Here is a 25,329-nt window from a genome sequence, read left to right as displayed (position 1 = left end):
TGATTTTGGGTTTTACTCATTAGATTGATATGTTTTTTATAGAAATGGCTAGTTTATATTACTATGGAAAAACAAAAAGTTGTGGTTTGATGTTAATGCTTTTTTTTTTACTGCAAAAGAAGGAGTCGGAAGTCAATGTTTCTTCTTTTCTTTTCCCCAATTTCTTCTCACTTTTCTCTCCCTGTTTCCCCCTCACACACACTGTGTCTTCCTATTTACTTTTGTATTTTGTATTTTATCTTATAACCTAATAAAAAATGTTAAACTTGAAAAAAGATGTCTTTATTATTTCAAGGAGGAAATTTTCTTAGTTTATTTAGTTTATTTTTAAGGTAGTGTTTTAAAGGATTGTGTTCAATATCAGCGTTTTTAAACATATATGGCTGTTTCCTTAGATGTTTGAGGCTTTATAGAACTTCCCTATCATTACTCAATTGGTTTTGAAATAGCAGAGTTTAAATCCCCCACCCATCCAGATCTGCAGTACTGCCTCATCAATGTTGGGCAGAATTTCCCTGAGAGGAGTGAACAAAGAATGTCATAATTGTATGCAGTATGTTAATCATCTGTTGTGACATTATATTGCATGGACTTCCCTGGTAAAACTACACTGTTCCATGAGATCTGTGTGCACAGAAGGTCTCCACAGGAATCATTCTATCCATGCCCAACATCGCAATCAAATTTCTTTAATGAGGACAAGTTCCCAGTAACGTCATTCAAGGTGTGCCAAGGTGTGACAGTCATCAAAGTCAGGAGGCACCTAGAAATCACAGAGTCCTCTGACATGTAGTCATTTAATCCTGGGTAGTGCACAATTGGTATGTTGAGGATAACATCTCCATTTCCATCAGAAGGCCTCTCATGTGGGAAATGGAAACAATGGAGGAATGTGTGCAAATTGTCCCATTAAATAGCAAATTCAAATTCTCTGGTTTTATCAAAATTTCTATGGCAACGTAACTGATATACTTTTTTATTAAGAGAATATTTCTCTGTTGAAGATAATAACAGTAGAAGAGTGGAACATAATTGATAGTTTGTTAATTATGAATAGGTAGGCTTACATCATCTATTTCTTATGCATATATCATTTTCTCCTTCTTTCTCAAATGTATAAATATGAATGCATCCTTTGATCTTCAAGCATTCCTCCCACTATTCTCTGGAGAAAATTTATCCTGGGCATACTCTTAACAAGCAATACTGCTATGAGACTTCATTATTGGTTTTGATCCTGCATTTGAAGCCTGAAGGCTTAAGCAGTTGTAATAGCTGCAGAAACATGAGAGATAGTCCTTATTTTGCAACAATGATGAAATAGTAACTTTGCTATTGGGAAAAATATTATAAAGCGGCAAGTCTGATATGGATTAAGGATTGGGTCAATTTGGATAACCAAAGAATATTGAAATTGGAAGGTCACGATTTATTAAAAGGCTGGCATGCTTATTTGTGGAATATTGGAAATAAAACATACAAACATTTCAAAAATCATATAATAAGAAACTCACTAATTGGCACCTGGTTGGAAATTAAACATAAGCACTATATGAAACTCCCAGGCTGGATATCTGCATTAGAGGCAACAATGCACCCCAATACATCAGCCATCCAAAAAAATAATACGATACAAAGAAGTTCTGGACATAAATGGAAGACTAAAAACACGGCAAGAGCTCAGGGACCAGGGTATAGAAATGGACTGGTGGCCGTACTTATTAATACAAAGCAGATACAAAAAAGACAGTGAAGAAGGAGGAGTTGAAATAAAATCTAACCAACTAGATAAATTATTACTAACCAAAGAGGGAAAATTAATCTCAAAGATTTATAAATACCTATTAGAGTTCGATCTGGCAGAAAACATAGTTAAAGGTCAAATGATAGCTTGGGGTAGGAACATTGGAAGAAATATACAATTGGAAGAGTGGGAAATGATATGGGAAAATAACTGCAGAATAACAAAGGCAACAACATATAAAGAGAACCATTACAAGATGTGGTATAGGTGGCACCTAGTCCCTGCTAGACTGGCAAAAATGTACACAAATTTTAACCCGATATGTTGGAAATGCAGACAAACACTGGGAACTTTTTATCATCTTTGGTGGCTCTGCCCAAAAATTAAAAAAAAAAATTGGATGAAAATTAGAACCTGGATAATAGAAATAACGGAAGAAGATATTGACCTAAAACCTGACACTTTCTTGTTAGGTATACTTAAAAAAAGTAGTAGAAAGGAAATAAAATACATCACGTTACACATAATCACGGTGGCTAGATTAACTCTAGCCCAATCCTGGAAATTAGAACAGTTGCCAACAGAACAGCAAATAATTCAAAAGATATTCATATGCGCAGAAATGGATAGATTAACTTTAAAATTAAACGATAAGGAAGACTCACAGTATTTCAAAATATGGGACAGATGGTATGAATGGATTAATCAATGGAAAAAAAGGTAAAGTCAGATATAGTAAGAAATTAAAGGTAACAAATATACACCGTCATTAAGAAATTAAGGTTAATGTATATATATATATATATATTCACATGTTTAAATATTATAGATAGATAATCCTGTTTTTTGTTTTTGTTTGTAAGTAATTTAGAATTGTATTTTTAGAGTTAAGAACGTTTTGTACAATTTTTATCTTTTTATATTGAATAAAGTTTTGTTTTTGTTTTTTTAAATAGTAATTTTGCAACCCAACACACTGATGGAAATGGGACAATTGGCTGAAGTCGCCTTGCCCCGGCCACCTCATCCCAGCCTCCCCATTTCAGCTAACCCACCATGGCCACCCCTCCCCATCAGTCCCTCCCTACTATCCCCTCCCTATCAGCCCCCCCACTGATTCTCCCTAGCCACCCTCCCCCACTGCCTCACCCTGGGTGATTCACTGCAGTACAAATTGCCCTGGCAGATTTGCTATGTGGAACAATTAGCCCTGCGTGTCTCAACTCTTCCCAGACCAAAACCATTCCCAGAAGGTCCTTCCCACTGCACCAACCTCCTCCTCCTCTACTGACTCCTGGAATTGGGGCCCATTCCCCATTTTTTTCATCACCTCCCACATGAGAATCACTCTCAGCAAAGAAGGATCGGGGCCATTTGGGTTGCAGACAGTAGCAGGCTCTAGGTCAGATCTGCCATAAAGGCTGAGAGGGGGGAAATAGGGAAGGGGGGAATGACAGGAAACATAACAGACAACCAGAGACAATGACTGAACGATCCAAGGACAGAGGCATGGGAACAGAATGCAAAGGGCCACCAAACAGGCTCCAAACTTTACAAACCAAAACAGCTCATTTTAACCTCATTGGACACTAACAGGATGACATATGGGGAAGGTCCTGGGAGTAGGGAAAATCACATGGTTTATGCGGGAATCTTCAGATCTGACTTTGCTTACACTGCAACCACTTGATTTTTAGTAAAAGCATACCCAATTCTACAAATAGAGTCAAGGATTTTTCTTTCCTAAATGTCTAAGCTGGGACAGGCCTGACATTCTGTCCACCAGCAAGGCCAGCAAAGGCATTATGCAACTGGTGGTCCCAACTGGAGAGCCATAGATGATGCTTCCTAAATTAGGGGCTCTGTCACTCCAGAAGAGATTGAGAATTTTCTTCCCCCAGATAACTGTACAGAGAGCAAAGTCCTGTCCTGTATTGATAGCAGGCTACAGCTTGCGGGCTCCTTTTTACAAACTGGACACCCCAGGAATTGATCACCAAACTGAAGTGCTGGGTTGGCTGCTACATGGTGGGAACAGAAACTGTCTGGCCGATGTGCTCACCTTACACACTTCCACCAAAGTTGGGCAACTCACAGGGAGTCAAAATGCAAGCATGAGCACTCCCGCCATGGCCTGAATTGTCCACTTTGCAAAGAGGGGAGCGTCAACCATAGCAGCTAGGGAGGGGTGAATGCCATGGGTCAGCTGGGGTGAGGGGGCTGGGATGAAGTGGATATAGCCAATTGTCCTAGACTACACATTGACAATGTTCACAGGTCTGTAAAGCATAAAAAAATGATGTTCTTCATCAATGTTGGGACAGATTCGCTAAGCAAGCACTTCCAGCATGAATTTGGTAGCAGCCACCAGTGGCCTCATTCAGTTGTGGTCCCTTGGAATATGGTGGCCGCTTCTGTCATTGCACCATGTGGCCTTGTGACAAAGAGATTCTTTCTGCTTCCCTCTGGCTGTTTGTGCAACATTGCAGAAAACTCTGGAGCTCCAGCGAAGGTGAAGTTTCAGGTGAGGATCAACAACGGTGATTTTATTTATTTATTTTATTTTCTGAGGGCAGAACATCTTATATTAAAAGGAGAAAATGTGCTATTTAAAATTGGCCTATTGATCTAAATTTTAAAAAATCAAAAACTATATAACAAATATATAAATTAAACACAGAAGGAATTTAAAATCCTTATGTGACATTATACAGGCTGTCCTCGACAATTCATTGAGTGACTGTTCAAAGTTACAAAGGCAATGAAAAAAGTGACTTAGGATTGTTTTTCACATTTACGACCATCGCAGCATTCCCATGGGCACGTGGTCAAAATTTGGGCCCTTGGCAACTGACTCGTATTTATGACGGTTGCAGTGTCCCAGGGTCATGTGATCCCCTTTCCTGACCTTCTGACAAGCCAAGTCAATGGAGAAGCCAGATTCACCTAACAACCATGTCATTAATTCACTTAAGAGCTACTATTTCATGAACTCTTAATGAAGGCAAGAATGCCAGCTGTGGAGAGTTGAGAGATTAGACTTTCAGCGTGTTTTGGAACTTTTTTTTCATATTGGAATGTAACTTTTTATTTTACTTTCTTTTTCTTTTCTGGGTTGTTTAGTTTTGCTTTGAGAACTCTAAAAAAACGTCTTTAGATTTGTCTTTTTATTTTTTACTTTTGTCCTTTTTTGGTTGGAGATTTTTTAATGGAATTCAATAGAACTGGTTTTCATGCTTATACTTCTATAAATTATCTAATATGTACTCAACAAATAATAAATAATAAACAATAAATAAAATAAATATTTCAAAGAGGATGCCACGGAGGACTTTCAATGGGATAACCCAAACCTTGAGTTCGACACGCATGCAAAGCAGAAACCAATGCAGCTTTTAAAACAGGGCTATTACATGGGCCATACTAGGGGTAGATAAAATTGTCCACCCTGCATCATTCAGCACCAGCTGCACTTCCAACTGCTCTTCAAAGGTGGCCCTATGTAGAGCACATTGTATGAATTCAAATGCAAGATGACCAGGGCATGAGTGACTGAGCACACAGAATTATAGTCCAGAAAAAGGTCCAACTGACATACTGTAAGAAGTTATACATCCCCAAGAAGCAGCTGGGACTCCCCTCCCCACTCTGCCCCACCCAAACCCAGCTCCAGAGCTGACCCACATACCCTGCATTCATTTATTTCGGGATCCCCGCTTTGCTTCCTGCCTCACCTTGCAGCAGTGGCACCACCAGCAGCAGCCCACTCCAGCAGCAGCAGCAGACAGGATCAGGAGGCAAGCAGGCTGAGGCATGCCCTAAGGGAAGTGGGGCTGGGCAGTAGAGTCTTGGTGCCCTGGGAACTCAAGTGTCCGGTACCTGCTGCCCAGGGCCCCAGGCAGCTCATGCTGCCATCCAGGGCCTGCCCATGTGACCTAAGAGGCTTGGTGAGGCTCCTCCAGTGGATCAGGGCCTGAAGCCCACCCTGGTCCCACCCCCTACATGAGGGACGTTGAGCTGGCCATGCCCACACTGGCCATGCCCACACAGCAGCTGCAACCACCCAGTTACCACCACCCCGGTCCCCCAAGGGCAACAACACTCCTGATGTGACCCTCAATGAAATGGAGTTTGACACCCCTGCTCCAGCTCATGTTCAGTCAGCTTCATCCCTCATATTCCTTCAGCAGAGCTCTGGATGTCTCTTGACCCTTTTCAGCTCCCTCAATTGAATCATGGGGCATGTTGGGAACAATGGGCCAAGAGAGGTTGCATGCGAGTGATCCTATCCAAGATCTCAGTAACTTTCCTATTCCAGGTAGTGGCCAAGGCCTCAGAAGGATCACGCAACAGAACCTCAGATATAATCCTAAATTCCCTTTGGAATCCCATCAGTCACTAAGACTGGACTGGTCAAAGAGATACAGCCTCCCTGCAGAGAGGGGCAGCATAAAAGAATCTCAACGTCATCAGGCCATGATCTGACCAGGACAAAGATGACAAGGACAGCTCCTCCTCAGATCAGGTTGGAAGTGGTCAGTTTTGAGTTCAGCCAAGAATGATGGTGGCCATTTTGAGATGCCTCTAAGGCTAGCCCCAGGGATGGTAAATGGAGCTCTCTCAAGGCCATAAATCTGGGGAGCCCCACAGTCAACTGTGAAATGTCCTCCAGAGACTCAGACACAGAGGTTGCTGTGCCGCAGGAAGTCTGCTACAGTGGTAAGGATCCCAACTAGTCCTGTGAATGAATCTTCCAGAAAAGAATTTCAGACCTGGCAATTTGGGGAGCAGCACCCCAAAAGACCGAAACAGACACCCAGATGACAACTGCTACCCTTAGGGTACAACAACAGAAATTTGCAAGTCTTGTCAAAAAAATTGCAGTTAATATCCTGAGATACTTACTGTATTTTTTCTGACTATAAGACAAATCAGTGTATAAGATGCACCAAAGATTTCGAAGAGGTAAGTAAGAAAAACAGGTTTTTGCCCTCCCCAGTCCCCAGGAGCACTCTGCAGGCCTCCCAAACCCTCTGCGCACCCTGTTTTTGTGAAAAACGGGCCCATTTCTCACAAAAATGGGATGGGCGGGGCCTGGGGAGGGCAAAAATGACCGTATTCGGTGTATAAGAGGCACCAACATTATCACCCTCTTTTAGGGGGGTAAAAGTGTGTCTTACACTCCGAAAAATATGGTACATTTATGTCTTGTGCCACTATTCCCAAGTAGCCCACCTATTATCTGACCAAACTAGGGCAAAATCCATCTTGTGTGCAAGGGGCACTTTCCCATAGGCCAACTAGACAAGTTTGCCATGACTCCATCTGCTCTGTGAATTACAAGAAGAGACACAAACATGTTTTCCATGTGTGCACTCAGGGATTATATTGATTTAAAAAAAAGTTACTATAGGCCTGGTGATCTCATTATTGGTGGGAATTTGCCCTTTGGAACTACTTTAAAATCTCCTGTCCAAGACTTTAATACTGTGAATCTTCATGTAAGTTATGCGTAAGTTTCAGTTGGAGGAGAAACTTATATATAAATGGTCTCTTTGCTTTTAATTCTGGGACCCTTTTCAGAAATAATCCTTCTAGTATTTTTCACTGCCCTACTGGAGTTCATATTTTGTGCTTTTCTCAATAAACTACCAAGCTGTTAAAATAGGGTGGAATTCTCAACCTCTCCACAAGAAGAAGATAAACAGTAAAAATGAAGAGGGAAGCTGTGCTGGCCTAGTGAAGAACTCAAATTATAATATTAACCCAAATAGTAACTTGTGGTTAGAAAACTCAAGTCAAAGTTCAACCGTAACCCTAACCCCAACCCCAATAAAATTTGGGGGTTGCTGCCCCAATGCTCCCCCAATCAATGAAGTAACACACAAGCTTTCCTGTAATGTTCCCCAATATTTTTCTCACTACAGGCTCATACCCGGTCACTACCAGCACTTCCTTGCATTGATGTTTGCTGTCTCTGAGGTCAATAAGGATTTTCTTCTGCTCCCCAATTTCACCGTTGGCTTCCGCATCTATGGCCATTTCTCAGCTCCAAATTCTCAAAGCTGATGGACTCCATCTTCAGCATCTTTAAGGTTCCACAGGTAAGAAAGCTCCGTTAGATACAATATGGAGTAGAATAGACAAAGATCACAAGCACAAACATAAGCCAAGATGAAATTAGAGGTAGTTTGGGGAACGCACATCATGAGCCTGTGACTCTTCCTTTATTCTTCATAAAAGGGTACCCATCATTTTAGTGATGTTTATTCTCTGTATCAGGTTGTTGGTTTCTTCTCATGTCTTCTTGTCTTCTGACATACCAGAACCAGTCAAGATGTGTAAGTGGTGGCTCTCCCTAAGAAGGGAAGGAGATGAAGCTTGCCACTCAGAGTCAGTCACCCTGACTGGTGGAGGAAAAGCCACACAATGGTGACTCCCATGGTTGCCCTAAGACTTTACTTTGTCTTTAAAAGATGAATCTCATTTTTTCCAGCTCGGTGTTGGCTTTGAGTTCTCTCAGGGAGAGAGAAGAGTTTATCCTTCCTTCTTCCGAATTAATGCCAAGGAATCTCCTCAGTATGTGGGTTTAGTCCAGCTGCTCTTGTATTTTCAGTGGAACTGGGTTGGTCTTATGGCCCCTGAAGATGACAGGGGAGAACATTTTATCTCAACTCTGATGCCAATGCTTAAGGAGATGGAGATCTGCCTGGCCTTCACTGAAAGGTTGAAATCAGATGATCTTCAGTATATAGTGAAAAAATTACTTCTCAATTTACAGACTTGGTCAAAAACTGAAGTGATTATTCTGTTTGGAGACTTCGATTGTAGTATCGGTGTACAGGCAATTTTGTTTCTCCATAAAAAATTAAAGAAAACATTGCAGAATGTTTGGATCTTAACCTCCCAATGGAAACTTAGTTTGCATGAATTTGAAGACACATTGCTATTTCTAAAGTCTTTCCATGGAGTCTTGCATTTCAGGGACCACACCGGGGATGTCTCAGAATTCAGCCATTTTGTTCTGTCTTTAGACCCCTTGAACCCACAAGGGGATGTATTTCTTTGTCCATGGTGGCAAAAGACCTTTCGTTGCAAGATGTACAAACCAGGCAAGATCCCTCCAAAGGGGGAAAAACAATATACAGGAAAGGAGAAAGTGCAGAATCTGCCAAATTACATTTTTGAAAGAAGCATGACAGGTGAAAGTTACAATATCTACAATGCCATTTATGCTGTGGCACATGCTTTACATGCAACGTATGGATCCAGAGCCCGACCGACCATGATGAGGCTTAGAAAGAGGATTGCCAATGTCCAGTCATGGCAGGTAATTTCTGTGGCTTCCTTAGAAAGGAAAATGTATTAAAAGCAATTATTAGAAAGAGATGAAATAAGAATAATGTTTTGTTGGAAGAGTTTGGAGAGGGGGAGAAGAGAAATAAACCAAATGAGCTGTCCATAAGATCCATAGAAGAAAGATCTTCATAAAGTCCTGAAAGGCTTCAATGGTTGCCAGAGTTTCAGGAGGTAACCATGACAGGGAGTAGATGTCAGCTGAGAGCAAAAGAACAATCTGGCTGTGTTTGAGAAAGAAGCTTCCAGAAGTCAGTAGAAGTCCTAGTTGGCATATTTGCGGAACATCCTCTGTTGCCCTGAGCATGGAACCCAAATCCAATTTGTAGAAAGACACTCAATATGTTTTAACACTGATTTATGTTTGTATAGTTTAACATCCTAAGTGACCCCACTCAATTTGTCCAGTTTTACATTTATTGCACTGCTCAGCTTGTTGTGTGAATGCAGCAAGTCTTTATCCACCTGAGCACATAAAGCAGGACTCAAAATAGTCTTAATGGATTGTTTCTTTCAAACCCATCAGACTTTTCTGCATTAATGGATAGATGTTGAACTTCTCTGAACAGTGAAGAGACAAACCAGGGCAAGCCCTTCCTTTTCCTTGACTCCATTTCATCAAACATGGTTCCTGCATTGTGCTCTGTCCAATTCTCAGTCAGAGAAAATCAGAGGAATTGTACTCTCTTCTCATACAAATTATTTAATCGTTGCTAAAGTGAATTGATCGGTTACAAGACAAAGTAAATATTGAAAATTAAATGTAGCTAAGTATCACAGTAGGAAAAGCATATGATTAATTTTGGAATGTAGCACTAAAAACGTTCAATGTACTTATTCTGATAAAGCTTGATTTGAGAAAGCCATGATAACAAGGACCAAAGAAAAAACAGTTGTAGTTTCAGCATTAAATATTTGGTCTTACTACAGATTCCTCAGTTCTCCACCAAGGGAACTCCTCTAGATTTTCAGATATAAATTCATCTTCTCAAGATGGACACTATGTTCTGATAGAAGCCATAATTGTAGCTCTAACCAAATACTCCTATTTCTGAAGTTCTCCTTTCTTTCAGATTCTTCCCTATTTGAGGAATGTGCAGTTCAACAATAGTGCTGGAGATGAAGTCTCCTTCTCAGAAGATGGACTGGGATCTGCTCGTTATGATCTTCTCAACTGGCTTTTCCTCCCCAATCAATCTTTTGTCCCCATGAAGGTTGGGCAGGTAAATCCTGAGGCTCCCCCAGGACAGGATTTCACCATTAACTCTGATGGAATCATCTGGGCCACAAAGGTGAGCTGCAAGGAAAGGCTGTAAGTTCAGGGAAAGATTTGTTCTCTTCCTGAGATGCAGAACATCTTCCTAAATAGAAAAATAATCAATTGAGTAAGAAATTATGGCAGTTATTTGGTGAAAAATCTGTTTTGCATGTAGCACCTTTGAGGTCTGATTTGTGTCATTCCACAAAGGGTTAGGCTTGGGAACAACATCTGCTGGATCTGCAGGGTGCAATTACAGCAAGATACAGTGATTTCCACGGAACTTTGATGCTCAGTAGTATCCTCATGGTTCTTTCTTTTAGAAATGCTGTAGTCCAATCAGAAACCTTCTTCGGCAGGGTGAAACCCCAGTTCCAATCTCCAAAATCCATGGGTGTGTCAAGAATGCCACTGGCCTGATTACCTCAGGACTGTTCTTGATTTCTGATAGACGGGGGCAAACTGTTTCTTTAAAAGAGAATCTGAATGTAGAAGTGAATTGATTATTCTGAAGAATTTTTGAAGATGGAGATGTCAATGTGGAGATTTCATGATATATGATAATTGAATAGATCTTCTCATGTGTTTGCCTTTTCTCTTTCAGAAGGTGCCCTTTGCCAGGTGTGGAAGGAAAAGGTGCCATGCAGGAGAGAGAAGAAGAGTTCCAGAGGGAAAGCAGGTGTGCTGCTACCAGTGTGACGCTTGTTCAGAAGGGACCATTTCTAATCAGACAGGTAAACAAAACTTCAAATGTTAATCTTCCAGTATCAAGGAAGACATCAATTATATTTTTTGTTATTGCTGTCATTTTGATTTGATTGAAATGCACTTATACTTGTCAGCGGAATCCTTCAGTTTACAGATCTAAACTGCCGCGGCCACAGAGGCTACCTTTCCTGATCCTCAACAATTCCATGCAGGATAGTTCTAGGGCAGAATTTATGAATCTCCAGCTTGCATTTCCACTCCTACTCTAACATCCAATTGGGAAAACCAACTTCCAAACTTTTCTGAGGAAGACCAAGGTATAATTTTTATCATTTAGAGTGTGCTTCTTGAGTGGCGCAGTGGCCTAGAGGTGGAGCTCTACGGCTCACAATCAGGAGGCTGTGCGCTCGATCCTAGGTAGTGGCAAATATTTCTTGCTGGGCACAATGAGTAAATATCTGCTGCGAACATCTACGAATATCTGGTGACAGGAATGTCATCCGGCCAGTAAACTCTCAGCTCCATTCATTGCCCTGACTCTACCCGCTACACAATACAAGGGATTACAGGGTCATTAAAAGGCACATGCACACACAAAAATCAGAGTGTGCTTCTTCAAACTGCAACCTCAAACTGAAAGCCTCATTACTCATGGAAGTGCAGAGTTAATGGATAGCTGGAACTGAATGAATCCTTGTCTCTGGCTAGTCTATCCTAGAATCATCACAAACAAAGGATGATTGGCTCTTTTTGAGGCCCCATAAATAGCACAGGGGATTATTTCATTACTCCCTTTGTAGGTAGGTCAACAGCAGGAAGGCAACACTCATATCATCTTTGCAGGAAAGATAATATGCATGGTAGTTGCTCAAGAAATCCTTAGACAAAGAGTTTTGATTTCAGATGCTGCTCACTGTGAACCCTTGATACAAGAATGTGATAAGATTTCTAATAAATGATGACATGAAGGAGGAATTTATCCATAAAATAATTCCTTATCCTTGCTTACAATATTCCTCTGGTCAGTCTTTTGTTTTTCATGTTTTCAAAGTGTCCTTAGTGAGGTCCAGTGCCCTGTATGGAAGGAAAACTTCTTGTTAATGATGTGTTTATTATTTTGGATATTTCTAAGTTCATATGGCAAAGGAAAAAACCAAGAATCTGATACAAACTACTGCAAGATGCTCAGGAAAAAGGGGGCTTGGGTTTTCCAGACTTGAAATTGTATTTTGAGACATGTTGTCTGGCCTGGTTAAAAGAGTGGGTGAACCTCCAGAATAAGAGGCTACTTGGATTAAAGGGCCACGAATTAAGGCTTGGTTATTTATGGTATGATAAAGTTAAAGTTAATGTTGATTTTAATAATTACTTTGCTAGATGTGCCATACTTAGAGTTTGGAATAAATATAAAACAAGGTTCTATACGAAGTTGCCTCTTTGGGTGTCCCCACAAGAAGCTTTTTTAAGAAAAGAAATGGTGGCGAAGTCAGACTGCTGGACGTATGGTAAAATATTATCTTTCAACTCTGGTGAAGATATATTAAAGTTGAGGGAAGAACTTGAATTAGAAGGTTATGTTTGCCATTGGTTTACATATCAAGAACTGAAAGAAAAGTTTAAATCGAATAAAAAGAGTTGTGGGTTTGATTTTGCTAAAAATTATTTTGAAAGCCTACTGTGCTGTAGTGATATTATTACTAAGATATATAAAATGTTATTGAAATTGAATATGGAAAGGGAACATGTAAAACATTGTATGATTCAGTGGGCAAGGAATTTTGGATATAATGTGATGCTTGAAAATGGGAAAATATGTGGATGAAAGGCTTAAAATTTACACTAAAGTATAATTTAAAAGAATTTTTTATAAGATGGCATTTAACACCGGATAAATTATCCAGAATGTATAAAGGTATTTCGAATGAATGTTGGAAGTATAAAAGAAATAAGGAACTTTTTACCATTTATGGTGGACATGTGATAAAGCAAAGAAAATTTGGAGTAAGATTCATATTATAATACAGAATATTCTTCAAATGAAAATAAAAATGAAACCAGAAACTTTTCCTTTGGGTTTAATGGAAAAAGACTTGGAGAAAAATTTTGATCTTATATATGTTGACAGTAGCAAGACTATTATACGCTCAAAAACGGAAGGACACTTAGATTCCCACTATGGAGGAATGGCTACAGAAGCTGATGGAGTTGGCAGAAGTGGCCAAATTGATCATTTTGGTTAAAGGAAAGAATATAAGTACCTTTATTTCCACATGGAAACTGCTTCTGAAGTTTGTTGTTGAGGTGGAAAAAAATGAAACTTTGATTTTGGGTTTTACCGATTCGATTGATATGTTTTTCTAGAAATGGCTAGCTTATATTATTATGGAAAAACAAAAAGTTGTAGTTTGATGTTAATGCTTTTTTTTTTTTTACTTCCACAGAGGGAGTCAGAAGTCAATGTTTTTTATCTTATAACTTAATAAAAAATGTTAAACTGCAAAAATATCTGTTTATAATTTCAAAGAGGATGCCATGGAGGACTTTCAGTGTGATAACCCAAACCTTGAGTTGGACACGGATGTAAAGCAGAAACCAATTCAGCTTGTAAAACAGGGATATTACATGTGTCATACTAGGGGCAGATAACATTGTCCACCCTGCTTCATTCAGCACCAGCTGCAGCTTCCAAATGCTTTTCAAAGGAAGCCCTATGTAGAGCACATTGTGTGAATTCAAATGCAAGAGGACCAGGGCATGAGTGACTGAGCCCAGGGAATCACGATCAGGGAACAGGGAAGCAGCTGGGACTCCCCTCCCCACTCTGCCCCACCTGAACCCAGCTCCAGAGCTGACCCACATGCCCTGCACTCATGTATTTTGGGGGCCATGCAGCCAGGCCACCCCTGCTTTGCTTCCTGCCTTGCCTTGCAGCAGTGGCACCAGCAGAAGCAGCAGCCAGGATCAGGAGGCAAGCAGGCCCGGGCATCCCCTCAGGGAAGTGGGGCTGGGCAGTAGAGTCCCGGTGCCCTGGGAACTCAAGTGTCGGGTACTTGCTGCCCAGGGCCCCAGGCAGCCCATGTCCTGCTGCAATCCAGGAAATGCCATGTGACCTAAGAGGATCGGTGAGGCTTTGCCAGTGGATCAGGGCCTGGCGCTTACCCTGGTCCCACCCCCAACATGAGGGATGTTGAGCGCCCTTGCCCACACTGGCCATGCCCACCCAGGCAGCTGCAACCACCCAGTCACCCCCATCCTGGTCCCCCAAGGGCAACAACAAACCTGATCTGACCCTCAATGAAATGGAGTTTGACACCCCTGATCTAGCTCATGTTCAGTCAGTTTCATCCCTCATGTTCCTTCAGCAGAGCTCTGGATGTCTCTTGATCCTTTTCAGCTCCCTCAATTGAGTCATGGGGAATGCTGGGAACGATGGACCAAGAGAGGTTGCATGCGAGTGATCCTATCCAAGGCCTCAGTAGCTTTCTTACACAACACCATCTATCAAAAAACAATTATCACACTCACTATTTTTTTAAACATAAAAAAAATTAGCAACTTACCCAAAATTAGGCGAAGGAACAAGGCAGGCAGGCAGATCCAGTTGCTCTCAGCAGGCCGATGAGATGGATGCAGCTGTGTGGGATGCAGGCAAAGCAACGCAGGTGAGCAGTCGTTCGGGATTTGGGAGTCGCTCGTGAAGGTAAACTGGAGGCTGGTGACGGTGGGTTAGTTAGCTAGGCTCTCCTGGGATGGAGCTGAGGTGGCTTAACCAGGCAGGCAAACCCACCTCTCAAGGGTGAATTCATGCTGGGTGGGTCTCAACTATAGGCTTCCTCCCCAAAACAGAAGACTTTCTGCCTCCACCCTTCCACCACTCTTGCCTCTCTCCTCTCTGTAGCTCATGTGGGTGTTGAGATTCTCCACAGCTAAGATTCATTTTGTTTAACAAACTTCATCTATAGGAGGAGTGACAGAACCTGGACATAGAGTCAAAAGCGGAATTAGCCTAGAGCTGTGATGGCGAACCTATGGCACACGTGCCACAGCTGGCACGTGGAGCCGTGTTGCCTGGCATGCACAGTGGTGCCCATTCCTCTTCCGGGTTTCTGGCGCACGCATGCGCACCAGCCAGCTAATCTTCTGGTTACTGGTGTGAATGCGCATGCGACGATTAGCAGGACTTCATGCATGCGGCTGTGCCAGAAACCAGAAGATCAGCTCGCCAGCTGATCGTCCCACATGCATGCTCACCAGTAACCAGAAGACTAGGTGCCTGATGCACATGTGTGCACCGGAAACCAGAAGTTTATTTCCTGGCACACACATGTCCACTGGGCAGCTGCTCTTAGCACGTATGCATACCGGCCATGCCATTGACCGCCGCTTCTTGGGATCCACGTTGGAGGCCGTTTGTGCCAGCAAATGAGCTCTGCTGTCTCTGCTCGAGGTTTGCCTTATGGGGGGGGGAGAGAAAGAGGGGAATGTTCTTTGCAGAGATGGTGGCGGCTCCTCCTCCCCCTGCCAGCCTCACTGTAAATCTCAGGGTTTGCCTTACTGGGGGGTGGGGAGAAAGGTCCTGGTGGGAGGGACATCTGTGGGGCCAGTGACTGCAGCCACGCCCCAGAAAAGCCCCATTGGAGTGCTGATCAGCTGTGTGCAAGGTGGTGGCCAGCGCAAGAGAAGCAGGATGCCAGACGCTCAGCTCTGCAGACCCACGGAGCTGGGGTGAGGGGCTTGCCCACATATGTTTGTTGGCGCCACTGCCTCTTTGCTGGCACAAACAGCCTTCCGCCACTGCCTCTTTGCCGGCAAAGTTATGTAGGCAAGCCCTGCACCCTGCCAGCGCAGACCATGCTGGAAATTGCCTGACCAGCTCCAACGGGGCTTCTCCAGAGTGCGGCTGCAATCACTGGCACCACGGATGTTTCCTCCCCCAGGACCTTTCTCACCCTGTAAGGCAAACATCAAGATTTATGGTGAGGCTGGCAGGGGGAGGAGGAGGAGCCGCCGGTTTTTGAATTTGGAGAAGAAAGGGTTTTCAGGCGGCACCGCCGAGATCCCCTTCCCGAATCAAAAAAGTGCACTGCATTTCAGGCGGCAGATCTGGCCTTCTGCGGAGAAGGAGGAGGAAGGCACACGGTTCTGCAATGTGCATCGGAGAACCATGGAGGAAAGCCTTTTCGGGTGGATTCGGGGAGGGGATTGTAGAGCTCCTTCCCAAAAAGGCTTTCCTTCGTGGTTCTCTGGTGCACATTGCAGAACCGCGCACCTTAATTCTCCTTCTCTACAGACTCACCTTCTCTTTCCTCCTGGCCAGATCCGCCACCTGAAACGCAATATACTTTTTTGATTTGGGGAGCGGATCGCAGTGCTGTCGCCTGAAAACCCTTTCCTCTCCAAATCCAAAAATGGGGCATGTGAAGGCCAAAAAAGTGCATTGCATTTCAGGCCTCTGGGAGAGAGATTGAAGTCTGCCACCGGCTGCTACTGCCACTGAGTGAGAAGCGGTAGCGTGAGAAGCGCCAGCAGCAATGGGGTGGCAGGGGAAAGGATGGGTGTGCTGGGGCTTCAGTCTGCCCCTTAGGCCTGGGTCCACGCCAGAAGCCTGCTCATGTGGGGAGACAGGGGACCCCTGGCTCGTGCATCCTTGCAGCCATCCCCCCATTGCCCCTGGGGGTGGCAGTTCTCGCATTGCTGCAGGGGGCTTGCCGGGAAGCCCAGCACCCAGTGGGGAGGAGCCCAGGCAAGGCTGCATGTTTGGAGCTTCCCCAGCTGGCATATGGCGGGGCTGAGAGCACTGCCGCTGGCCGGGGAATGGCTGTCTCGCCAGGGAACAGTTCAATATCTGGGTTGTCCTCTGGTAAGAGGCATGCCAGCCCCCTTGGAAAAAGTGGTGGGTGCATGTGCTGGAGGACGCATGCACAGTGTGGGGCACATGTGTGGGAGGGGAAGGGTCATGTGCACATACGCAAATAGGGTGCAACGCCAAAAAGGTTTGCCATCACTGGCCTAGAGGATCTGTGTAGCACAAAAGTCCAATCCCTCAGGAATTCCATTGACCCTTCTCTAACACCAAGATAGCGCTAACCATTCATTGAGTGGGTTCCTGTTTGCATGACTAGTAATTAATCCGTCATATTCTAATGTCATATGTGGTTTCAATGCTTTGCATGTGACACAACATTTACAAAGACCTTCCTTGACATAGCTACCATACTGTTCTTTGAGCAGAAACTAATAGTCCAGGAAGACCCTAGACTGAAGAAGAGTCCTAAGCATTACAGTGCAATGTCATGCAGAACCAAAGATGAAAAATACCACTTCTGGGAGAACCAATCATGCACAGCTGCTTCTGCTTCCTAGTGTTTGCTTCAAACTTCCTTCCCATGTAAACTTTCATGCACTAATTCAGGGGTGGCCCTTTTACAACCTGTGGACTTCAACTCCCAGAATTCCTGACAGCCAAGCTGGCTCAGGAATTCTGGAAGTTGAAGTCCACAGGTCATAAAGGGGCCATATTTGCCCACCCCTGCACTAATGCAAAACCTTGATAGCACTGCTTGGTCAATCATTGGTGGAACCGGATCTCAAACTGAGAAGGCTGTTCAGATGCACCCTGAAAGTCAATGGATTTGGCTCAGTCTCTCTCCTGCGACCAACACCCAATGGAACCACCTTCAGATGAAGGAGAGACTCACATAACAGAATGCACCCATGCCGTTTACCCCAGTTTCTGATTTCATCCCCCTGTCAAGTCTTTGTTAAAACTGTTTATTCCATCCAAGCATTGGCATGACTGCTCACAGCTACAAGGCCACAACCGATTCTCATGTGCCACCAAACCACATTAGCACTCATACTAGCTGACCAACTATGGCACAGGCCAAACTCTCTCTGGTCAGTTTCATGGAGGTCAAATTCACAACTTCACCAACTTCCATCTGCTCTGGGCATTACAAGAAACACAAACATGTTTTTCCATTCTGGTGAATAAAAAATTATGGCTACTCGGGTAGAACAATTGCTTTTCCTTGCAATTATCTGAAGTAGAGTAATTCTTAGTGTATCCCCTGTGGATTTCGAGATACAAAAACTTCCAAGATAAAACCTGCTTTAAAAAATATCTCTGAGTTCTCCAAATGGGGGCAGAACATGTCACCTTAGCCTGCCTTGCAAAGAGCTCACTCCTGGGTTTGAAAAGACTCAAATGCCTTTGTTTCCTCCATGGTTACAGCCCAAACACAGGTAAGAGGAAGCATAGTTGCTATAAATTTGTCCTGGTGCCATCCAGGAGGCACAGGTGGTGTCTGATCTACTAAAGTTCCAGTGAGATTTCAGAAGCAACTTTTAAATCAGTTTCTGCATAAACCTTGATTTCTGTTCTAGGAGGGAAGGTGATAAGAAAGACTGGGCAGGAGTCATGCTCCTTCTGATTATGCTGATGCTCTTCTGGCTCCTGGCTCCAACCACAGCAAAGAAACTGCAAACCATATGTGTGCTCCAGGATTATATTGACTTGGATGAAAACTACTATAAGCCTGGTGATCTCATTATTGGTGGGAATTTGCCCTTGGGAGCCATTATAAAGTCTCCTGTCCTTGACTTTAATACTTTGAAGCTTGATTTAGAAAATGAGTAAGTTTCAGCTGAAGGGGATACATGCAGATAAATTGTTTCTTTGCTTTACATTCAGGGAATTTTTTAAAAAAATACTTCTAATATTTGTACTATCCTGGTGAACTGCACATTTTGTGCTTTTTTCGATAAATTAGCAAGATCTTCAAATAGGCTGGAATTCTCAATCTCTTCATCAGGAAGATGATAAACAAGAAAAATGAAGAGGGAAGCTGTGCTGGCCTAATGAAGAAGTCAAATTATAATATTAATCTGAACAGTAACTAGAGGTAGGAAGGGGTAGAAAATTCAAATAAAAGCTCAGCACTCTTCAAGTGTTCAGGAGTTACAAAAATCCCTCTTCATTTTGGAATCAGTATTGCTCATGTATTCAGTAAATCTATGAGGTTACCCCCACTCTAGTCCTGCGCTCAGCAATCTTTACCACACCTGAAGAAGCTGCTCCAAGAGGGACCTTAAATAACTACGGTGAAAGGGGAGCAGTTGGAAAGGATTACAGCCACTGGAGCAAAGTGAATATACTGTATCTGTTACTGTCTGGTTTGGTTCTGCAACCCAACAAAACAGACACAGACTTCAGAGGATAATTAGAACTGTAGAAAAACCATTGCTATCAAGCTGCCTTCCATTGAGGACCTGTATACTGCACAAGTCAAAAAGAGGGCTGTGAAAATATTGACAGACCCCTCACATCCTGGACATATTGTTTCAACTCCTACCCTCAAAATGATGCTGTAGAGCACAGCACTCAGAACAACTAGACACAAGAACAGTTTTTCCCCAAATGCCATGTTATCAGAGCTTCATCACTTGAGACTATCATGAAGAGATTGCACTGCCATTTCTCAGGAATGGTGTAGGGTCTCCTGCTTCAGTGAAGGGGGTTGGACTAGATGATCTATAAAGTCCCTTCCCACTCTGTTAATCTGTTAAATCTGCCATCACCCTGCTAAACAAATAATTCCCTCAACACTGTCAAGCTATTCACTAAGTCTGCATTACTATTAATCTTCTCATCATTCCTGCCACCCATCTCCTCCCACTTATGACTGTATGATTCCAACCTTGTTGCTGGTATCCTTAGGATTCATATTGACTGTTTTCTAATATGATTTGATTGCTAATTTGTAGCCTATCATTAAGCCTTTTGATTCTTTTTTTTATTGAAAAAGTTTTACAAATACAAATTTTCCCTTCCCCCCACTTTCCCCCCCTAACCCTCCCTAACCCTCCCTAACCCTCCCCTCCCCCCATGACTTCCCCAAGATGAAATCCAAATCCAAGACATATTATATAATACTTTACCGCCCATCTATTCTACCCCCTGTGTACTATACATTTCTACATAACATTCAACTATTCTACCCCCTATATACTATACATTTCTACACAACATTCAGCTAAAAGCTATCTGGTACTTCCTAGTTTGATATTTATTCTGCACATAATCTATCCATTTCTTCCATTCCCATGCATAGGTCTCTTGAGTCCGGTCTTTTAAGTATGCTGATATCTTCGCCATTTCTGCAAAACTGGCCACCTTCAAAGTCCATTCTTCAATAGTAGGCATAACATCCTTTTTCCAATATTGACCAATCAGTAACCTAGCTGCTGTCACCATATACAATATCAATTTTGTTTCACCCAATGAAAAGTCCTTAACTATACACAATAAAAACAATTGTGGAGAAAATTGGAGTTTTTTCTTCAGAACATTTTGCATAACCCACCAAATTTTTATCCAAAAAGCTTTCACTTTCTTGCAAGTCCACCATATATGATAATATGTAGCATCTAAACAATCACATCAGCCTTTTGATTCTTGAAGAATGTATATTTTCTTTTATGTACACTGAGAGCGTATGCACCAAAGACAAATTCCTTATGTGTCCAATAACACTTGACCAATAAAGAATTCTAGTCCATTCTATTCTAATATGGCAGGGATGATAGAGAGTATAAAACAGTCCATGATATCTATGGAAAAGCTTGTCTCCTTTCTCACAAAATCACCCAAGTTTAGCCAAGGGAAATCCTTTGAAAAAAAACCCCCCAAAACAATGAAATTTGGGAGTTTCTGCCCCCAAAACTCACCCCAACAGTGAAGCAAATTCTACAGTCATGCACAAGATTTCCTGTAATGTTCCCCAATGTTTTTCTCACTACAGATTTACCACCAGTAACTACCAGCAGTTCCTTGCATTGATGTTTGCTGTTTCCGAGGTCAATAAGGATTTTCTTCTGCTCCCCAACATCACCCTTGGCTTCCATATCTACTGCCATTTCCAGAGGGAGATATTTATTTCTTTAAACAGCCTCTCCATGCTCTCCTCACGAGACCAAGTGGTTCCAGGGTACAAATGTCACCCGCAGGACACTCTGCTCTCTGTCATTGGTGGTCTCAGTGCCAAATCCTCAAGGCTGATGGCCTCCATCTTCAGTGTCTTTAAGGTCCCACAGGTAAGAGAGCTCCACTAGATACAGTATGGAATAGACAAAGATCAAAAGCACACACAGAAGCCAAGATGAAACTAAAAGTAGTTTTTTGAGTGGGGGGGAATATAATGAGCTTGTGACCCTTAGATTCTTCTTTATTAATGAGTAGCCATCATTTTAGTGCCATTCATTCTCTGTACAAGGTTGTTGGTTTCTTCTCTTGTCTTCTGACAACCAATAAAAATGGCTAAGAAGGGAAGAAGATTAAGTTTGCCAGTCAAAGTGAGTCAGCCTGACTGGAGGGCCATCAACCACACAATGGTCACTACTAAAGTCAGCATAAAAATTTTACTTTGTCTTTGAAAGATGAATCTCTTCTTCTCCAGCTCGGTGTTGGCTTTGAGTTCTCTCAGGGAGAGAGAAGAGTTTATCCTTCCTTCTTCCGGATGAATCCCAAGGAATCTCCTCAGTATGTGGGTTTAGTCCAGCTGCTCCTGCATTTCCAGTGGAACTGGGTTGGGCTTCTGGCCCCTGAAGATGAGAGGGGGGAATGTTTCATCTCAACTCTGACGCCAATGCTCCAGGAGAGGGAAATCTGCCTGGCCTTCACTCTAATGCTGGAATTGAGTGATTTTAAAACCACTCTGAATAAATTAATTTTCAATTTCCCTACTTTGTCTAAAACAGAAGTGTTTATTATGTTTGCAGACTCAGCTGTTACTCTCGGTGTAGCAGTGGCAATATATTATTTTGAAAAATTTGAAAAGGTATCAGTAAGGAAAGTTTGTATCCTCACTGCCCATTGGAAAATTGGTCAGAAAGAATCAGAACAAACATTGCGATATATAAAGCTTTTTCACGGGGCCTTGCATTTTAGGGACCACTCCGGGGATGTCTCTGAATTCAGCCACTTCTTCTTGTCCTTAGACCCCTTGAACCCCCAGGGAGATGTCTTTCTCCCTCTATGGTGGGAATTTGTCTTTGGCTGCAAGATCCATAATTCAGGAAAGATCCCTCCAAAGGGGAAAAAACAATGTACAGGAAAGGAGAATCTGCAGAATCTGCCCAATTACACTTTTGAAAAAAGAATGACAGGTGAAAGTTACAATATCTACAATGCTGTTTATGCTTTGGCACACGCTTTACATGCAATGTATGGATCCAGAGTTCGACCAACCATGATGAGGCTTGGAAAGAGGATCTCAGATGTCCAGTCATGGCAGGTAATTTCTCTGGCTTTTGACTCAGTCCACAGACACTTAAATTGGAAGCTCCCCATATGAATTTCTTCAGTTAGTGATTCAATGTCTGCGTACTCCCATACCAATTCATCTGAGGCCCTGCCTTTTTTTTTAGTTTACCATTTATTATGCTACTCAGCTCACTGTGTGAAAACAGCTTCTGATTAATCATGGATGGAAACTAACCAAGGACAGAAGCAACCTAGAACTAAGGAGAAATTTCTTTACGATCAGAGTGTCTGTGGCTTGAGCAGAGGGTTGGACTAGAAGACTTCCAATGTCCCTTCCAATACTGTGATTCTGTTTCTATGACAACCACAGCACAGAACAAGATTCAAAGTGGTCCTAAGGGGTTCCTGGTCTGAAATTCATCAGAATTTCCTGCATCAAAGGCTAAAATGTTGGACCTCTCTGAATAGTGATGTGACCAACTGGGTCAGAGGCTTCCTTCCACATGGCTCAGTTGATCAAACCTGGTTCCTGCCTTCTGCTGCCTTTGACAATGAGCTAGAGAAAATCAGTGGAATTTTCCATGGTTCTGATAGAAATAACTTATTCATTTCAAACATTCATTTATCAGTTAACAAGACCTTTGGCCAAAGAAACTATCTGAAAGTGCATGTAGCCAAGTTTCAAAAGAGGAAAATCCTAATATTAAATTTAGATTGTGGAACTAAAATTCTTATGTTTTGATCAAATTGGAGTTAGAAACCATGCCCAGTGATAAAGAGAAAACATTTAGTTTCACAGTTAAATACATCTGATTCCTCAGATCGCCATCAAGAAACGGAAGTAACTTCTCAAATATAAACCATCTTCTCAAGATGGCCATTATGTGATGATAGAAGCCACGAGGTTTCATTGGTAGCTCTAGCCCAAATACTCCTATTTCTGAAGGTCTCCTTTCTTTCAGATTCTTCCCTATTTGAGGAATGTGCAGTTCAACAATAGTGCTGGAGATGAAGTCTCCTTCTCAGAAGATGGACTGGGATCTGCTCGTTTTGATCTTCTCAACTGGGGTCTCTACCCCAATCGATCCTTTGTCCCCATGAAAGTTGGGCAAGTAAATCCTGAGGCTCCCCCTGGCCAGGATTTCACCATTAACTCTGATGGAATCGTCTGGGCCACAAAGGTGAGCTGCAAGGAAATGTTGTAAATTCAGGGAAAGATTCATTCTCTTTCTGAGATGCAGAACATCTTTCTAAGTTGAAAAATAATCAATTGAGTCAGAAATCATGGCAGTCATTTAGTGAAAAGTCTGCTTTGCATATAACATATTTGATTTATGTCAATCCACAAAGGATTAGGCTTGGGAACAACATCTGCTTGAAATGCAGGATGCAATTCCAGGTAGCAACACTGATTTCTGAGGACCATTATCACTCAGTTGTATCCTCATGGTTCTTTCTTTTAGAAATGCTGTACTTCAGTCACAAACCTTCCTTTTCAGGATGAAACCCCGGTTCCAATCTCCAGCATCTGTTGATGTGTCAGGAATGCCAGTGGCCTGAATCCCTCAGGATTCAGGAAATAGGGAAATATGTTCCATATTTCTGATAGACAGTGGAAAACTATTTATTTAGAAGAAAATCTGAACATAGAAGTAGGAATGGGGAAACGAATGAATGCAGCAAGTTGATTGCTTAAGTAATTTCAAATATTTCTCTTTCAGACCATCCCCTTTGCCAGGTGTGGAAGGAAGAGGTGCCATGCAGGAGAGAGGAGAAGAGTTCCAGAGGGCAAGCAGGTTTGCTGCTACCAGTGTGACCCTTGTCCAGAAGGGACCATTTCTAATCAGACAGGTAAACAGGACTTCAAATCTAAATCTTCCAGAATCAAGGAAGACATTCATTAAATCAATATATTTTTGTGTCATTTTTGATGTGATTGACATGCACTCATACTTTCCAATAGAACCTTTCAATTTAGGGATCTTAATTGCGCAGGCCACAGAGGCCACCTTTCCCGATCCTCAGCAAGGATAATTTGAGGGCACAATTTTTCAATCCCCAACATCCGTTTCTGCTTCTAGTTTCACCTCTAATTGGGAAGCCAACTTTCAATCTTTTCCTGAGGAAGTGGGATGTAGGGTCCAAGCTTTAATTTTTATCATTTAGAGTGTGTTTTTTCTGTCAGCACTATCAATCTCTGAGGAAAGGGACCTGCCAGGGAAAGAGGAGATCCATCTGTCTGTGTCTCTTTCATAGAACAGGAGGGAGCAAAAATAAATAAATGTCTGAATGAATGGATTAGAAGTACAAAGCAGAGAGGTTAAGGCAGGGATTTCCTACATGCAAACAAAACAGCAGCATTCCTGGATAAAAGATCTATCAATCTTCTGTGTGTTCAATTATAAAATGGCGGAAAAAACAAGCAGGAATCTCAAACTGAAAGCCACATTACTCATGGAAGTGCCCGGTGAATGGATAGCTGGAACTGAACAAATCCTTGTCTCTGGCTAATCTATCCACAGGATCATCATACACGAAGGATTGATTTCCTCTTTTTCATGCCCCATAAATGGCACGTTGGGTTCTTTCATCAGTCCCTTTGTGAGTAAAAGAATAGCAGAAAGGCAAGACTCGTATCTTCTCTGCAGGAGGGAAAATGTGCATGGTAGATGCCCCTGAAATTCTTTTTTTTTTTAAGTTTTTTTTTTTTAATTTTTATACATCTCATTTCGTGAATGGTTTGATTCCGGGTTTCACACATTTCAATATTAATAATCAGAACAATATTATTCTTAATAATTACAGCCCATTTTCATTTTTAATTTTACTAACATATAGTTTCTACTGTCATCTGTCAACTCTAAACCTTCTCCTAATTCTATCATACTTCATAACATCTTAATATCTGTTTTTACTATTTCCCCCCTCATATTTCTACTTATATTTAGCCCTCTTTTTCCCCCCTTTCCCCTATCATTCTAATAATCAAAGATCTTTCCT

At 42.2% G+C, this 25,329-nt stretch overlaps 1 long non-coding RNA gene across 1 annotated transcript; it reads left to right on the top strand.

The window, feature by feature from the left end:
* The first annotated feature begins 22,680 nt into the window (after window positions 1-22,680).
* LOC148116285 (uncharacterized) lies at window positions 22,681-24,253 on the top strand. The gene is made up of 2 exons (XR_015734159.1): window positions 22,681-23,510; window positions 24,051-24,253. It is a non-coding gene; the product is annotated as an uncharacterized LOC148116285 (long non-coding RNA).
* The last annotated feature ends 1,076 nt before the right edge of the window (window positions 24,254-25,329 follow it).

Source organism: Pantherophis guttatus, chromosome 1, assembly GCF_059756535.1.
Source record: "Pantherophis guttatus breed Tessera chromosome 1, ASM5975653v1, whole genome shotgun sequence".
In the NCBI taxonomy this organism is placed as follows: domain Eukaryota; kingdom Metazoa; phylum Chordata; class Lepidosauria; order Squamata; family Colubridae; genus Pantherophis; species Pantherophis guttatus.
Note: the sequence above shows the minus strand (reverse complement) of the source record. Positions and strands in the feature narration are given on the sequence as shown.